General features: G+C 50.3%; 1 protein-coding gene across 3 annotated transcripts in view; it reads left to right on the top strand.

Annotated features, from left to right (window-relative positions):
• Sez6l (seizure related 6 homolog like) overlaps nt 1-17,525 on the top strand; it is a 175,687-nt gene that overhangs the window by 132,842 nt on the left and 25,320 nt on the right. The gene's annotated exons all lie outside the window — the stretch shown is intronic.

Genomic DNA, 17,525 nt, shown 5'->3' with positions numbered 1-17,525 from the left:
TCTGCCTTCTTTCTGGAAACACTTCCTACGTGGACCTCTTTCCCACAGCTCGCCAGAGCCTGCTCCCAGCGGCTCCCCTCCAAAGCCTGGCTTCTCCCTCGCCTCTCCTGCATGCGCCCCGCTGCCCTCTCCCCAGGACATTCTCTCTCTGACTCTTACCCCGAACCCTTCTGTCTCCTCCCTCCCTCCCTCACCCACTTCCTCAAACCTTTCTCCCCTCTTGCTCCCCTTCCCTTCCCCTGCTCTCTTCCCTCTGGCCTCTCATGTCTGGAGTAAGAGGCTCCTTTACTCCCTCTGGACAGTGTCTGTCCTGTGCCGGTGGAATTGTAGGCCTGTCAGAAGGTCCTGGTAGCTTTTCCTTCAGCATTGAAGTTTATCTTGGACAGCGTGATGGCCAAAGGACATCCCAAAGGTGCCACGTCCAGGTCTCTCCCCAGGCCCTGGCCCCTGCCATCTTCCCCGCCTTGGTAAAGAGCAATGCATTCTACCAGCTGCCTGGGAAAAAGCAAAGCAGACCAACTGACCACGGCGTCATTCCCGCTCCATGAAATTCTGGGAAACAGGCAACACCTGCCTGGTCTCTGCAAACGGACACAGTGGCCAAACACTGGTAGTAGCACTTGCCAGTTTCCAACGTAAAGGCTTCCATCGTGGTCAGTGTCAAAGTGAGGATAGAGGTTCACCAAAAACTGGACCCTGGAAATGAGCTCTACAGTGCTAGAAGGAACTGGCCTCTGCACTGTCACTGTGAGCTGGACTCCTGTTTCTCCCACTCTACATCTAAATCTTCAGAAAATTCTGCTGATCCTTCTCAAAGGTAAAAACACACCCACAGTGCAGGCACCTCTGACCACTGTACTGCTCACACCAAAGTCCGCACCACCATCATTTTGTCCCAGGGTTATTGCGAGGACTCCCCTCTGGTCACTCTGTTCCCGCTTCTGCTCTCCGTTGGCTATTTCTAACGCAGTGTCCTATGACAGCCTCAATCAGACCATAATGTGTGACACTGCTTAAAACTCAAGAGTCGTTTCTCATTTTGCTCAGCCTTGAACCAGACAGATGCCTCTGGCCCTGGGAGCCGCAGTGTGTCTGGAGCCATGGGACACACAGGGGCCCGGGCCCCGGGCGGGAGATCCAGGCGGGGAGCAGATGTGAAGAAAGAGCTTTCCTGGGGAGGTGGTGTCTGAGGCAGGGCTTCTCCACCAAGCGGGCCATCCACCCAGGGGCCCTGCCAGTGTCTGGGCACCAGCAGCTGTGACTTGGAAGACACACTTGGCACCAGTGGGTACAGACAGGGGTGCTCCAAGCAGCAGACAGGCACTACTGCAACAGATTAGCTGACCCAAATGCCAGCAGTGCCCGGGAGAAGCCCTGTCAAGGGACAGAGACAAGATGGGCAAGTGTGGTGGGAGCCGCACTCATCCTGAAGAAGAGGCACGTGCTGAGGTCACCAGCTGTGTTACTTGCTCGTGTTTCTACATCCCAGGCGTCTTCACAGCAAGCCCATGCACTGGATAGTGTTATCACCATTTTGCAGGTGAGTAAACTGAGGCTGTGCACAGCTTGGACTTGGTCTTGAAAGGAGCTAAGGGAAGGCCCAGGGGTCCAGAACACCACGATGAAGCTTCCCGGAGGCTGTGAACGCAGAGGTCCTTGAAGCCACACTGGGGTGTCTGGACTTCCTTGAACAGGGCAGCACGGGCTGAGTTTTAAGCACTTAATGGATTCAAAGCTTGCAGAAGGCGGGAGTGCTCAGGTCACCACCCGCTGCTGTCTCTGGCAGACTCTGGCTCCTGCTCTGCGAGGTGGCGTCCGCCACAGCATCTCCTACTTCCACAGACAGAGTGAGAAAAGCAGCTCCCCAGCCAGGGTGCTGGGGGCCCCGAGCTGCCGGGTCTCATTTATCTTGCTTGGTTTCTTCTGACAGTTTTAGTAAACCAATTTGGGTTTGATAGTAAAAATAATTCTGTCCTCAGGGCCCCTCTGCACTCCTAAGCATGACAGTCCTTACAGATAGGGGGAAAGGAGCTGGCACTGCAGACCGGTGGGTAGGTGACCCTGGCGTGCGCTGGCAGTGGTGGCCAGTCACAGGAGCCAGGCACGAGGGGGGGGTGAGGTGGGTAACTTCCTGCTGTCTTGGCCAGAGCATTAGGATAACAGTTGGTGCCCGGGCCATGGGAGAATGGTTCCAATTAGTCACCGTTTACTAAGGACCTACTATGTGCTGCGGCCTGAGCTCTGTGGTTTACATCCATGAGTAATAATGAATGTTGAACATTATTCTGTAGAGATAATAATTACACAAATTACAGCTAATGAGAGTAGAGGTAATTACAGAAGAGTAATTATCCAAATCAGGGAGAATGTCTGAGAAGCTGTCATATGGTATCTGGTGTGTCGCTGGGGCTTCACAAAACAGACACTGTGACTATCCGGCGGGTATTATCACTACCACTTTAGGAGCTGGGAAACGAAAGCCCAGAGAGGTTCAGCCACTTCCTCAAGTTGCACAGCCAGTGAAGGTTGAGCCTATCACGACGTCCTTGTTCCTTGACTGGGACAGGCTGTGGGGGAAGCAGCTGAAATCTCAGCAGAGACGTGAGGCCCCCAGGCCTGTGGGACCCAGAGTTCAGCAAGGGCCCAGGCAGCACAGAGAGGCAGGCAGAGCACTGTGGCTTGGCCGGGAGGTGGAGGTGCTGGGTTTATCTGTGCGGTGTGGGGTGTCACAGGAAGGCGACCTGCAGGCAGAACACTAAAGGGCATCAGAGGTGAACTAGAGGGAGGAGGGCTCCCAGGAAGGGCCCCGGAGGAGGACAGCAGGCCGTGCTTCGGTGATTCAGGAACAGAGGGGTGTCCTGAACTGGGGTGCCAGTTAGGATCTGCCTGGAATTGGCGTGAAGGTGGGAAAGGGTGGGGTGCTTACAACCTGGAGATGAGCCAGGGGCTCAGGTGTAACCTCCTCTGCACCCCAAGTGGCTCCCCAGCCCCCACATACCCGGGGCTCCATCAGGAAGTTGCTTCTTTTCCTACCTAAAAGCACAACTGGATCTGAACTTTTTCGATGCTGAAGGTTAATGTTCTCCCTCTCCCTCTCTCTCTCTCCCTCTTTCTCTCCGTCAAGCCTGGAAAGGAAGATAAGGGAACTCAGGAATTATTAGTAAAGACATCATAAGGAGAAGCTGGGAGGTGCTCAGAGAGGGCAAGTAACTTGCTAAGGATAACATCGCAAGTTTAGAGCCAGAAAGGCAACCTGGTGTCACTGCCAGAGGGCAGCACAGCGGCCACAGCCTGCAAGAGGAGGCATGGAAGAGTTCAGACTCACATCCAGATCCTGTTGCACCATAGCTCTGTGACTTTGGGATACTTTGAAAGCTATGATGCCTGCCTCACAATAGAATATGCAATTTTGTTTACCTCCCTTTCCCATTCCTGGTGCACGATAAATGTCTTTGGAACAACAGAGAAAGGTGGCAGATGCAGAAATTAAGGCAATAACATAAAATTCCAACATTGCCAGCAGATAATAGTGATAGCTCACAGCATATTTACCCCCTACCTTCTGGCAGCCTTGGGTTAAATGTTTGGCACAAATGATCTCTTTGATATCCACAAAAGTTGCCACCCACTGTTACCCCAGTGCACACTCCACTTATATTAGCTCACTGTTGCAATATTTTATACAACATCTTTGGGACTTCACGGGGGACCTGAAGCTGAGAGAGGCCGGAGGCATTCCCAAAGTCTCACAGCCACAGAGGACTTCAATCTCAATGTCTGGGACCAAGTCCAGTGTGAAAACTGAACAATACCTGGTAAGGAGGTGCTCTCCATAGCCCCATCTTACAGAACAAATGAGGCTCAGAGCAGTACCCCTGCCATTCCCTGGGTGCCTTCTACAAACACACACGCATCCCTGGAGGAAGCCAGCCTGATGTTTCTCCCTGTGGATGGACCCTGAACAGCTTCCTCCCTAACCAAGCAATGAAAGGCCCTGGAACCATTTGGTTGATAGTTGCAAAATGCTTTTGTCCTGCAGCTGCCAACCAATTCAGGGCAAAGTTAATTCTAAACCCTAAAAATTAAGAGCCATATCCAGAGGCACTTCTCTGCCCTTCAAACAGAGCTTCTTTGGGTTATAAGAAATTCTCCTGAGAAGCAGGCCAGGAAAAGAGGTTTGAAAGTGCAGAGCATCACTGACCCCAGGAAAACAGAATTCAGATACCAGTAGAAATCATGGGGGAAATCACCACAATAAAAATACAACTGGCTGATCCAGACATGCCAGCTCAGGATTTATACAACGCTCAAAGCTCTAAGGTATCAGTGAGGCCACATCAAAGTTCATCTATTCCTAATTCCATTGTGAAGTAGATAGGAAACGGATATCTGAAGACATCAGTAGGAAGAGACTGCCTCCAAGGCACTGTATCAGTCAGCTACTGCCGAGTAACAAATACCTCTGCACTCTTCCCTGTGGATAGCAAGTATTTGTCACTGCTTATGATTCTGTGGTCAGCAAGGTGATTCTTAGTCTCACTGAGGTTCTCTCATGTGTCTGGGGCAGGTATTGGCTGGATGGATGGCTCTGCTGGTCTTGGCTAATCTTTCTCATGCTCTTGAGGTGGACTGATGGCCAGATGGTCTTAGCTCTGTTCCATGTGTCTCTCATCTCCCAGTTGCTAGCTTGAGCTTAGTCCCAAGAGAGCAAATGGAAGCATTCAAGGTATCTGTGGCAAAGCCCAAGACAAAGGCCAGCCCTCATGCAAGTGGTGGAGGATCAGTCTTCTTCTTGATCAGAGACTCAATCAAATCATGTAGGTTCAGGGGTGGACTTTGGGCCCATTTACCAGCAAACCACCATGCCTACCAAAAGATTAGAACTCAAGGATCAGAACTCCGGTGTCCTGGTTCCAGTCCTAATGCCCAGATGGCACCATGTGCACTGTGACCCTGTAAGGTGGGCGCTACTCTTCCCATTGCACATACGGGAAACAAAGCCCAGCAAGATGAAGGAGTTAACTTACAACCTCACAGCTAGGAAGCAAAGGATGTGAGATTGGCACCCAGGCCTTGGTACACAGAAGGCTCAGAAAATGGTTCTTTCTCTGTGAGATACTTTCAGCATGCAGGAGACACTGAAAATGTCTTTAATTTTCTCAAGGTCCCTGCAGTAAGAGGTCTTGGGTTTGCATCCCAAGTCCTCCTCTCATGGACTGTGTGACCTGAGGTAAATAACCTCACTTCCCTGAGCCTTTAAAACAAGGTTAATTATGGTGCCTGTCTATGGTACAGAAGCACATGCACAGGTGTCAGGCATTGCATGAGCTCTATGATACGCTTAGCCACTATGATTATGATGACAAACCCCTTCATGGTCCATGGTCTGTGTACAAACTGAGCCCCAATGCACAGTCACACACACACACACACCGCAGCTCACTCAGGTTGAGCTCTGCCACATGAGGCTTGGGTGTGGTGTAGGAAATGCAGAGGACTCGCACAAAAAGGTCCTGCCCGGTGTCCTGCCCGATCCTCCAACTCTCCTGACCAGCCTGTGGGGACCGTGGTGGCCACTTGTGCATGCACAGGTGCTAGAGGTGGTCCTGGCCGGGCTCCTCAGCTTCATCCTTGGCAATGGTGAGAGCAGCCCTGGGAGGGAGGGGACCTGCTGCCAGTCTGTGCTGAGAACTTGCCTCCCTGGTACACGTTGACGAACTCAATGCAATTTGACCAGACATCTCGGGGAGCGGCGCTGCCTGTTTTAGGACACCTTGACAAGCACTGGCCCCATGCACTTACCACTCACCTTGTGGCTCAACTAGCATTCCCTCAACAGAGGCCGTTCTCCCTCTGAGCCACAGTACCAGGGTACCCTGCTCTTCCCGAACTCTTCTGAGCGCGTCCCCTCTTGCGATGGACTGAATTCTCAGAGCAGCCCGAGACTGACAGCACGGTTACCCTGTTGCAAACTGACCTTTGGAGGGGAAGTAGCTCGAACAGTGCCCTTTGTGCCCTTAGCACTTCCTAAGAGTGGAGCCCCCTCGCCTCCCTGAGAGTCTGAGGCAGCACAAGGGTGCTCACACCTGCGGTGGGGCTGGTGCAGCGACCCTGGCAGGAAGGCAGGGAGTGGATGGAGGGCAGGGAGCAGCGGGCCGCGGCAGGAGCCCTGCTTGAGGTCCTGTGTGGTCAAGGCTGGGCAAGGGCTGGGCGCCCTTGTGTCCCCCAGCAGGACTCATCGACCTGCAAGGTGCCCCGTGGCTGAGGACAGTTCCCAGCAGGCTGAGCACAGACCCTCACTGCACAGTGCTCTACGGTCACACACACCAGACCACCCTTCTGACCTTGCACACTGCACTCACAAGGCTGCATCAGCCTGTGGTTCCGCTCTTCCCGAGGTCAGCCTGGGCACCCGGACTTACAGGCCTGACCACAGAGGGCCTGGCTCTCACCCACCAAGCCCATCAGACTGGGGAGCTCACATTTTTAAAATTTTATTTAGGGAGAAAAAGAAAAAAACAGAAAGAGGGTACAAGTTATACAGAATTTCAGAAAAAATAAACAGTAGGAAATCACTAGTTAATAGGTTACATATTGTCATCTTAGAAATAGTTGTTCAAGTTACAAAATTAAAGCATATAAAGTGGACTTTCAAACAGTGAGACTGCAAACAGTTCTGTTCAATGATCCAACAAAATTCAGTAATGTGGTTATCTATCTTATACACTTAAATATATATGCAGGTATATCCTTTAGAGCACTTTCTTTTCCTCTCTTTCATACAATGACAATTGCACATTTATTACTCCCACAGTTCTTATTACTTTTTTTTGAAGAGAGCAAAACCAAATGTGACATAACAGAACAGAGTCAGTCAAATCAAAAGGATGGACATAATAGATAGTGTAAAAACAAAATACAAAGTGATCAACAATGGTTACCATACTGCCTCTTGCTATCTTAGGAAGAATTGCCTATATCATCAGTTATAATAAAATTGAAGAAAACAGTAAAGAATAAAACCAAAACATTGGAGGCATTACAGGACTTCAAAAGAAGATAATAGTCAACCAGAATGGGCATCATAATGAATCTTATTGTCTTCACAGTTGTTGCCTATACTTTCGAACTTGGTACTATCAAGCAAAACAGAATAGAGGAAAATCAGTCAAAACAAGATGGTGAGAGCAATACAGGGCTTCAATCATTTTTAATTTATTTTTCCCTTAATTAAAAAGATAAAAAAGTTAATAATAAAAAAGGAGATTGAGATAAAAGAGGGCATAACAACAAAACAGTGCAGGTCAAAACATAATCATTTAAGCAAAATAGTGTTTCACCACAAGATATTCCGACATAAAACTAATTACCATAGTGTCTCTTTCCTTGAAATCTTTGAGTATAACTTCGTATACTGTAGCACCAAACATATCAAGACAATGTAAAACCATTCAAGAGAATGACAGTATTACAGGGTATTTAGAACCAACTAACAGAAAATGAACAATGGTTTCTGTATAATCTCCTTGTCTATAAAAGTTTTTGTTTATATTATCACATATAATAAAATCCAATAAGATACAACATGTTAAGACTGATGGAGACAGAAGAATAAAAACTTGATGGGACTTCAAAACAAGATGATACTAAATCAGCACTAGCTATCATGATGTCTTGTTTTCTCCAAAATGGCTGTTCCTACCATCCAACCTTCCCTGCCTCATTTCTGTTGAGCTCTTTTTCTGTCATTAGTTGTCAGTTTGTCCTCCTCATTTCGCTTTCTGCTCCATTCATTGTGGCCGCTCTGCCACTGTTTCTGGAATCTTGGTGTTTTTCATTTTTAGAATATCCTGCAGTAATCTCAGTAGAGTTGAACTGGTGGTTGCAAATTCCCCTAGTTCCTCTTTATCCTGGAAGCAACTTGTTTTTCCATCAATTTCTAGGGACAGTTGTGCAGGATATATCAATCTTGGCTGGAGGTTATTATCTTTCAAAGCTTGAATTATTTCCCCCCACGCTCTTCATGATTTGATGGTTTGTGCCGAGAAGTCTGCTGTAATTCTGATGGGTGTTCCCTTGTAAGTGATCTGTTTCTTGTCTCTGAGGGCTTTTAATATTCTGTTCTTATATTGGATTTCTGGAATTTTGATTATTATATGCCTGGGTGTAGCTCTGTTCGGGTTGTAGGTGGCTGGGGTCCTCTATGCCTCATACATCTGAGTATCTTTACCTTTTGCTAAATTAGGGAAATTCTCCTGGATTATTTCTGTGAATAGCTTTTGTAGTTCATTTGTTTGAGTCCCTACTTCTTCTTTTATGTTCTTAATTCTTAAGTTATAGATCCTCTTATCATCTTCTAGCCTTTGTATTATTGCTGTTTGTTTTGTTATTTTTAAGAAGTTTTTCATTTCATGCTCCCACATTACAAATTTGTCCTCCAGTTCAGATAATCTATCCTTAGTTTCTTTCAAGCTGTTATGCCAGCTTTCGATAGAGTTTTTAGTTTCCTGAAAATCTCTTTGAACCTGCTTCACGAATTCTATGCTTTCTCTATTTTCTCCATCAAACAATTCTCCCCTTTTTTTCTGTTCTTCCATTCCACCATCTGTTTTTTTCTTGGGCGGTGCTTAGCATTTCTCTAACTATTCTACTTATATCTTGCTTTATTTCATTAAATACTTCACTTTAGAACTCATCTATGAGGTCCCGGAGATAACTCTTTATGTCTATTGGTGCTGTGTCTGATATTGCATGTTTTCTGTTTTCCTCTGTGTTTCCCTTTCCTGGATCAGTGTTCTCAGGATTGGGGACTGAGGACCCTTTCTTGTTGCTCCCTCTTCCCATACTTTTTGTTCCTTCCATACAGGTGTATATAGGAGGCCCAATTTTTTTCTCTTTTTCAGTTACAGTTTGTTTGAATCTGCGGGCTAGGTGTTCCCACCCACTACAGTGTACTAGGGAGACACAGGCCTGGGCAGCCTCTGCTGGGCCTGCCCCTCCAGGTCAACCTACTGAAGGCTTCACTGCTAGGGTGCACCACCAGGTGCTGGGACCTGGTTTGGGCTAGCCTACTGGGTCTTAGTCCGCGGCGTCACCCAGGCCAAGCGTTCCCCACCAATCCCGCTTGAGAGGGGAATATGCGACTAAAGTCACTGCAGCTCCTGTTCCGGCTAGTCTGCCTGGTCCCAGAATGTCCTCTGTTGGAGCCTCCTAGTCTATGGAAGGGTCCCCATTCCTCTCACTCACCGCAGGTCGATGCAGGGCTCCCCGCCAGTCCCGCTCTCAACTCCGTTCACCGATTACTGCTCTCAGAGCTTTAGAATCTCTGTCCCTCCTGTGCCAATTCAGACACAGCAGCGGCAGCAGGAAATTCAAATCACGGTTTCCAGAGGCGCAGGTTCCAGCTTTGGCACGGAGATTTTATCTGTTCCAATTATAGCACCGGGATTGCATTTCCAGTTGGTTTCTCTCAGCTTAGTTTGTTTCTGGGTGGGCAGGGTACATCTCCCCTTGCTTAGGACTCCTCACACCACATCATTCCTGGATTCTAAGCTGGCCATCTCAGAGAGCCTCCGTAGCTGCTGCTATCTATCTGCCATGTTCTCCAGGAAGTCCCAGGGGAGCTCACATTTGGCACAGGGACACGTGTGTGGGCATTGCCACGTGGGGAACATCTGGACTTGCAGTCTCCATCTTTGGCCACCTTTGAGTTTAGATGAGTGAGGCAGGGCTCTTCTGTGTCTAACCCTGAGTTCCCCAGGCAGCCTCTTTCCTGCTAGAGAACTGGAGAGGGATGAGGGAAAGTGTGGAGGTTTTTGACCCAGACATTGTTAAATGTTTATAGTTTGTGACTTCTGAGGTTTTCATGTGGGGAAACTGTGGTCCAGACTTGGCACAAAGCTCCTCTCACTGAGGCCACCATCACCCCACCCCACCCTGCCCTCCTCGGCCAGCAGCGGGCCACACAGTGCATTAGAAAGGTGTTTTCCTTGAAGGCAGGCACAGCGGTGCACACCTGTTGTCCCAGCACTCTGAGAAGCTGAGGCAGAACTATCACAAGTTCAAGACAAGTCTGAGCGACTTAGTAAGATCCTGTTTCAAAATCTGAAATCAGTTTGAGGATGCAGCTCCGTGCAAATGTCGTGGGTCTCTGCTGTGAGGAGGAGCCACAGGGTAAGGACCAGGTCTGAGCCTCCTGCAGACAGCACTGGTGAGCACATTGGGGAGGGGAAAAGGAGGGGGGAAGGAGCAAGAAAGGGAGGCAGGGAGGAGGGAAGGAGAAAGGACAGCACAGAGGAGGAAATCATTCCTTCCTGTGCTTTAAGTCCTTTTAGGGAGCCAAAGACACTGGCTCCCTGTGTCTCCCCGAGGCTGACCTGGCTTCTTGTCTGGCCTGCCATTCCATCAAATTCAGTCAAAACTAAATTAGCAGGGGCCCAAAGGCCCCTCAGTGATCCTGTAGTGCTGAGGGGCACCTGGTGCAAGCCATGTGATGTCTTGAAGGAGCCAAGGGACCTTGGGACTTGGGCCTTGAGGGTGCAAGTTGGTTCAGCAACTGGTGATGTTTTCTCTGTCACCTCATCATGTGGTTGAGGGGATTGGATGGGAAAATAGATACAGAGGAATTATAAACACGGCCTTTGGAGAAAAAAATATGCATCATGAAAAGTTTTATTTCATCTACATTGATGGATTTTGATTCCCTTTTTCCTAATTTAAATCGTATCGCTATTTGGTCCCCATATCTGCTGGCCCAGGGAAATCCTGCTATAAGTACAAGAAACTTTTCTTAGAAAAGTCATTTAAATCTTCTTAGCCTCAGTTTCCTCATCTGGAAAATGGGGATAAATTCACCATTATCCATTCTCTTAAATGACTTTGATTCACCTCACCAAGCTCTCCGCACAGAGTGTGTGCCTCCAACATCCATCACAGGCAGGTGGAGGCTGGTGCCCCATCACTCCTGTTTGGCCTCCAACAATGGCTGTTTGGATTCTAGCTCTCCATTATAACTCCTGGTGCCTTGGTTTACCTATCTGTGGAATGGGTGAGAATAGGGTTGAAATGCTTAGACTAGGATTGAAATACTTAGAATCAAAAGTGTGTGGATTTTGGATTTGCACGTATTTGTATACACATAAGGGGATACCTTGGGGAAGGCCCCAAGCCTGGATGGAAATTGATTTGTTTCTAACACATTTTGGATGCATAACCTGAAGAAGTTACATGATATCTCAGTGCTCATGCTTTTTAATGGAGACTCAGTGCTTGAGAATCAGATATAAGTTTTAGATTCTGGAACGGTCTGGATTAGGAATCTCCTATTAGTGATGTTCATCCCATGGTGCTTAGGGTGAGCCCAGAACAGTGGTGGTGAACCTATAGCGCATGTGTTATTGTGCTTTTTCTCTTAAAGATGAAAGAACGTTCACGTTCTTTGCAGTGTTGGCACTTTGCTACAAATACTGAGGTTGGGGTGCAGCTTGGCTCTGGGTCTCTCAAAGCTGCCCCGTCGCTGGCCCACGAGTGCTGACAGAGCCCCTGGCCCAGGGGACACCTGGGGACATCCGGCCAATGCAACATTCACGCAGGTGCTGGGTGGAGTTGGGGATGCCTTGAAGAACCAGGAAGAAATTGGGGAGCAGCAGGCCAGAAGGGGTTCTCCCAGGGGAGGAGCAAGCCCTGACCATGCACAAGGGCCTGGAGTTGGAGCCGGGCGCAGAGGGCCGCTGGCAGGTGTGTGAGGTGAGAAGGAACAGACCCCACGTAGGCCTCCCGGCGCGGGCTGAGAAACCGCACTTTCTTGTGTGGGCAAAGTGTTGCTGTTTCCACGGCCCCCCCTAATTGGCTGCCTTCTCCATTTGGCTTGCTCTTAGCTAAATAATGTCCATGATTTAGAAGATTGAGGCACAGATCGTATCTTTGTAATTATGCTAATTTACATTTAAATAAATGTGTCAACTCTAGGTGTTTTTAAATGTTTGTCTACCTAAGATCATAGTGCGAATACCATTTGGGAAACCTTTTAAAGGCAAGCCTTTCCTCCCTCTGTTTGGGAGGAAAGGGGAAAGCAGGGTGTTTGTTGATCGCCTCTTTTCTGCGCCCTCCTGGAATATGAGCTCACCTGCCTCCTCACCTACCGGCCGCCCGCCGTCCAGGCTCCTGATTGGTTGCCGTCAGACGCCGGTACCTGCGGCGGAGGTCTGTGAGGCGCCTTGCAGATGCCGCCCTCTGCTGGCAGTGAGAAGAATCACCTCACAGGAGAGGGATTTGCTGGTGCTTGTGAGATTGCAATTTGCATTCTTTCCACTCCTTGTCTCGCTGTAGATCCCCGTAAAGGCAACAGGGACGCTCCCTTAGGGTGTTTGTATCGCGTTGGAAGTTAATGCATTCACATGACCAAAATGCAAAGGTACTAAAAAGCCTGAAGCCTACTGAAAAATTAAGTTTCCTCCCTTCCCCCCTTGGGGGGGCAGCCCCTTCCCCCTGCCTGTGGGCAGCCACGGCGCTGCCTTCCCTTCCCGACACTCTGACACTGCAAGAGAAATCGCTTATTTACCTGCATGGGCCCACCCCGACCAAGCAGCAAATTTAACACTGATTTTATTGCATACTCTGCTACACACGATCAATAATAACAATAAACAAAATAAATTTAATTATCACCAAGCAATGCAAAATGTTTAGGAGGCTAAATAACTCGTGGAGTCTGCAGAAAGGAGCATTACCACGGTAGGAAACAAAGGCTGGAGAACGCAGGTCTCTTCCAGGGCTGTCCTAAGAGCTCACGGGACATCAGGATGGGAGAGGCAAGAACATCTCGCCCCAGAGGTTTTATTTGTGATTCTTTATTCACTTTTTCTGATCCAGGACTTGACGCAGGGCGCTCTGGGACACCTGGGTAGGTGCCTAAAGCAGTGGTTCGGGCTCAGGCTTTGGCTCCAACAGACCTAGGTTTTTGTCTGAGGTCACGTGACCCTGGGTAAGTGAGCCCTCCTGGTGGAAGCTTGGTTTCCTCATCTGTAAAGTGCAGACGATCACAAAAGTTATTTCTGAGGCTGTTTGAATGCTTAAGGTATGCTAGGCTGCTCTGTTGTTATTCCCAAGGTAAATGAGGGTTCTGTGACATCTCTTCTCAGATGTCCATTGGGACTGCTCCTTGCTGTTGTGGTTTGGTTTGGTATTAGGAAACCAGGGCCTCCGAATTGAGCTACAGCTTCAGTGCTATTTGTCTATCTAAGAACAGTATCTCATTGAGTTGCTAAATTGCCCAGGCTGGGCTCAAACTTGCCATCCTCCTGCCTCAGCCTCCCAGGGTGCTGGGATTACAGATGTGTGCCACCACATCCAGGGTAAAACTGTTGTATCCAAGCCCCTGAGACAGGAGGTCAGGTGCTGTCAGATTTGAGCCTGGTGACCTTCACATCCAAAAGGAGTAGAGGGTGTGGCAGTGGAGCCCCGAGGCAGGTGGGACAGAAACCTACCTCCTGGGTCTTCCCAGGGTCTCCTAGCCAGGGGAGGATTCTGCGTAACCCCTGGGGAGCAAGTGCAGAGAGTGAGGGACCTGATGAAACGGGACCTCTCTCAAGGCGGCAGAGTCAGGCCACATCCCCCTGTGCCGGAGCCAAGGATGGACCAGTCTCCTGCACTGGGCTGGTGCCAGCTTCCATGGAGGATGCTCAGGGGGGCAGTGCACGGCCTGACCTCCGGGACCCCGACTGGTGCAGATTCTCCATCCCCAGCCCCCTGGAGCCAGCAGGCTGAGCCGCACGGGGTGGGAGTGGGGTCTGTGTCCTGGAAAGGGTGGGGCAGCAGCTGGTGGAGCATGGCAGGAGTCACCCCAGTCCTGAGGGGACTGCAGACAGGGCACAAGGAGTGCATCCCACGCTGGAGGGACCCACAGACGGAGCAGGCCCCTAGGGAGCTCATAGCTGGGCTGGGAGGTGTTTCCTACCTGTACGGATTTACCTGCTCTGGATATTTCTAAGCAAAATCCTATTACTGGATGACTGACTTCTTTTTTTTTTTTTTTTCCTTTTTTATCGGTACTGGGGATTGAACTCACAATCACACACTTGCAAGGCAGGTGCTTATGCCACTGAGCTAAAATACCCAGCCCTGGATGATTGGCTTCTTGTCACTCTCTTTCTCCTAGAGTGCTTTCAAGATTCATCTCCGTTGTACTGACTTTCAGTGCTTTCATTCCCTGTTAGGGCTGAACACCATTCCATTGCTTGGATGAACCACACTTTTTAAATTCACTCATCAGTTGATGGATATCTAGGTTGTTTCCACTTTTGACCTATAAATAACAATGCTGCTGAGAACATTTGTGCACCAGGATCAGTGCCCCATTCCTTTTTATGGCTGTATAATATTTTGTTGACTAGATATACCACAGTTTGTTTGTCTATTGGATGAAAGGGCCAGAATTATGCTCTGGAATGATTCATCTGACAGCTGAGAAGGATTGAAACCAGGTAAAAATGAAGTCAGGAAGGCAGTTGGCCACCGGCCTGACTATGAGCCCCCCTTCACAGCCTCTGACTAACATCTCCATCCAGATTTCAGCAGAGGCCTTGCCCTGCCTGGTGCTGACCACTCTGCAGGGAGCTCTGCATGTCTCTGATGCTTACATGGTCCAGTGCCGGGGCCCCGGGTGTCCACAGTATATGAATGACCCTGGGGGTCCCCATGGATGTCTTGAGTGGGGTGGGGGCCTCAGTTCCCAGCATCTGGCTGTATCATTAGAACCAGTCTAGGGAAAAGGCAGGCCCAGGAGGCAGCAGCAGAGTCGCTGAGTTCCCTGCCCTCTGCCTCTTCTCATGCCTCCCCATCCTTTCATTTCTCGGGGTGAGAGCTGTGCTTTGCTAGGCCGCTTGGTCACAGTGAGCGCCGTTCAGCCTAATAAAGATGCATCTCTAAGAGTGACTTCACCTCACTCAGCAGCATCACCAGGCAGGAATTCTGCAGCGAGGAAAGGCCTGGGGGTGCTTGTGGCTCCCGGGGAAAAAGGAACGGCTTGTTTGGTGACCCTTACTTGGAAGATGTAAGATGCTGGTGCTTTTTCTCTTTTCTTGGGTGCTAAATTGGGTGCAGCCTCCTGACTTATCTGTCCTTACTTTCTTGCTCTGCCAAAGTCCTGTCACCCTTTTTAGGGCAAGGACACTATCATCAGGATTCGCAGTTGGCTGCCACCTGCCACAGTGAGACCTGGGAAATACGCTTCTTATGCTTCTAGGAATGCTAAGCTGTATACTATTTCATTGAATGGATATACCACAACCTGTTTCTCTGTTGGTCTGTTGAGATAAGGAGCTAGAATTATGTCCTGGGAATATCCAACTGGTAGTTAAAGGGAGATAGAATTGTAGTCAGGCAACAGTAGAATTAGGAAGGCCGTGATGTGTTGTCCAGTCTCCAACCAAAACCGAGAGTGAGCTTATCCCCACCCCTGGTGACAGGCAGCTCCCTCCCACCACTCCCCTTCTTTCTTTTGGCTCCTCCTCTCCGCAGGACCAGGGATCCTCTGACTCATTCTGTAAACAGGAGACAGGGGAGGGCTCACTGGTGCCTTTCCAGCCCTGTGGCCCTGTCACTGCATGCTCATTACGACCCCTCTGTGCACCTCTCTGTGTGCAGGCTTTCTCTGGAGCTTCCCAGGGCAGGCAGGGTGCTGGGGGTCCTCTGCAATTGGGAGCGACCCTCAGCCAGTGGGGGACGGGAGCGGGAGGGCGAGCCCTCAGTGGCCTCTCCTCCTCAGGTGTTCTGCCCCACTGTCAGACCCCCTGCAGGACACGGCCTAGTGGGCACAGTGGAGCCTGCCCAGCTGTGCCCCCTGCACAGTGGCTCCCTCCGATCTCACCCACACTGGTGCCAGATGGCTGTGGGAACAGCCTCATGGATGCGCCATGCTCACAGGGGTGCCCACCTCTGCCCAGGCTTGGCTTCCAGAGACTTCGGTCAGCAGCCGGGTGTCTCCATTTAGCAGTATAAATGCTCAGCAGTTGTCATCTTGCTCTTGGCTTGGAGACCCCCACTGAATTTCAGGGCCCAGGGAAGCTCCATTTACTCACTTTCTGCTTGCTGTTTACAAAGCGCAGCTGAGGAAGTCAGGGGTTCCCAACCTAAGCACTGCTCAGGGACCAGATCTTTCCCCACCGCAAGGGACCGTGTGCACTAAAGGATGTTTCACAGCACCGCAGGCCTCGGCTCACCTTCGGCACCTGTCCAGTTAGGACAGCTGTGTCTCCAGCGGGACACTTGGACACTGCCAAGTGCTCTGGGGGACACAACTGCTCTCGTTTCATAAGTGCTGGCATAAGTGATCTGATGCCACCTGACATAAACAGAAATCGAAAGAGGCTCGTGACAGGGAGGGCAGCGGCTGTGCCAATGGTGGTGGTGGTGCTGCTGATGCCAGTAATGAAATCAGAACGCAAGCTAACATTCACCCAGCTTGACCAACGTGACCCTGGAATTTGATCCCTGGCCTTCTGTGAGCCACGTCTCCTTCCCAAAGCCCACGGCACCCACGCAAGACCAATTCACAGCAAGGAGCTTCAGAAAACTGCACACTGCATCAAAGTAACGAAGCTGGGTATCACACCGAGGCCTCCTGATCCCCAGACTCCCCCAGGCGCCTTCCAGCACCCGCTCTGTTCCCTTTTATGGGGAACAAAGTGCCTGGGGAGGGTTTTAAATGAAAGCCACTTGAAGCCTTGGAAGATGCTGCAGCGGAAATGTGTGACAGAAGCAAAGCTGGGCCACGGCCGGAAGCCCTGAGAGCTGTGGATGGGCTGTGAAGTCTAAGATAAACGGCTGCTGTTCACGCGGCCTGATCCGGCACTTTGGGGAGCAACTGATGCATTCAGGTCACTGGAGCTAAGAGGCCCTGCCCTATGGAGGGTGAGAGCGGACATCACCCACTGCCTCTGCTGCCAAATAGACACTCTAGCAGGCATGTGTGGACCAAAGCACTTATTGAGCACCTCTGTGTGCAGGGGAAGGCATTAACTTCAGAATTTCAGTGTAGCTAAAAACCAGCAGGAGACAGCAGCCCATCTGGTGCAGTGTCTTGAGGCCTAGCTGTGCCTAGGAGAAGTTAGTTGGGGTGCTGTAGAGAAAAATGGTGGAGACTACTGGGGCTCCTAAGCCTGAGGAACCATGAGAGGTGCTGGGGAAGGGCTCAGGGTGGGAAACAACTCCTGCCACAGCATCTGCAAAGCTGTGCCAGGCCCTGGGCTCCTGCTGCCCAGCCCTGAGTGTTTGCGGTTCCTGCACCAGCAGCCACCGCACTGCCGTGGAGGAGCGCTCCATCTCAGGGGAGAGATGTTGCCTCGTCGAGTTCCAGGGTCTCCACTCAGGCTGCTTCCTGCACTGCCCGTCCTCTGGCAGGCAAGTGCTCAGACAGGCTGCTCCTGCCTGACACCCTTTGGGGTCCCCCACTGCAGCAAGATGATGTAGAGACCCAAAGCGTGGGTCTTCAAGGCCCCACGTCTGGGCCTCCCTGCTGGGTACCCATC

The sequence above is a fragment of the Cavia porcellus genome, unplaced genomic scaffold (genome assembly GCF_034190915.1).
Source record: "Cavia porcellus strain 051 isolate PalLab524CR breed Dunkin Hartley unplaced genomic scaffold, mCavPor4.1 scaffold_16, whole genome shotgun sequence".
NCBI classification, from domain to species: domain Eukaryota; kingdom Metazoa; phylum Chordata; class Mammalia; order Rodentia; family Caviidae; genus Cavia; species Cavia porcellus.
This window is presented reverse-complemented; position numbering and strand designations above follow the sequence as displayed.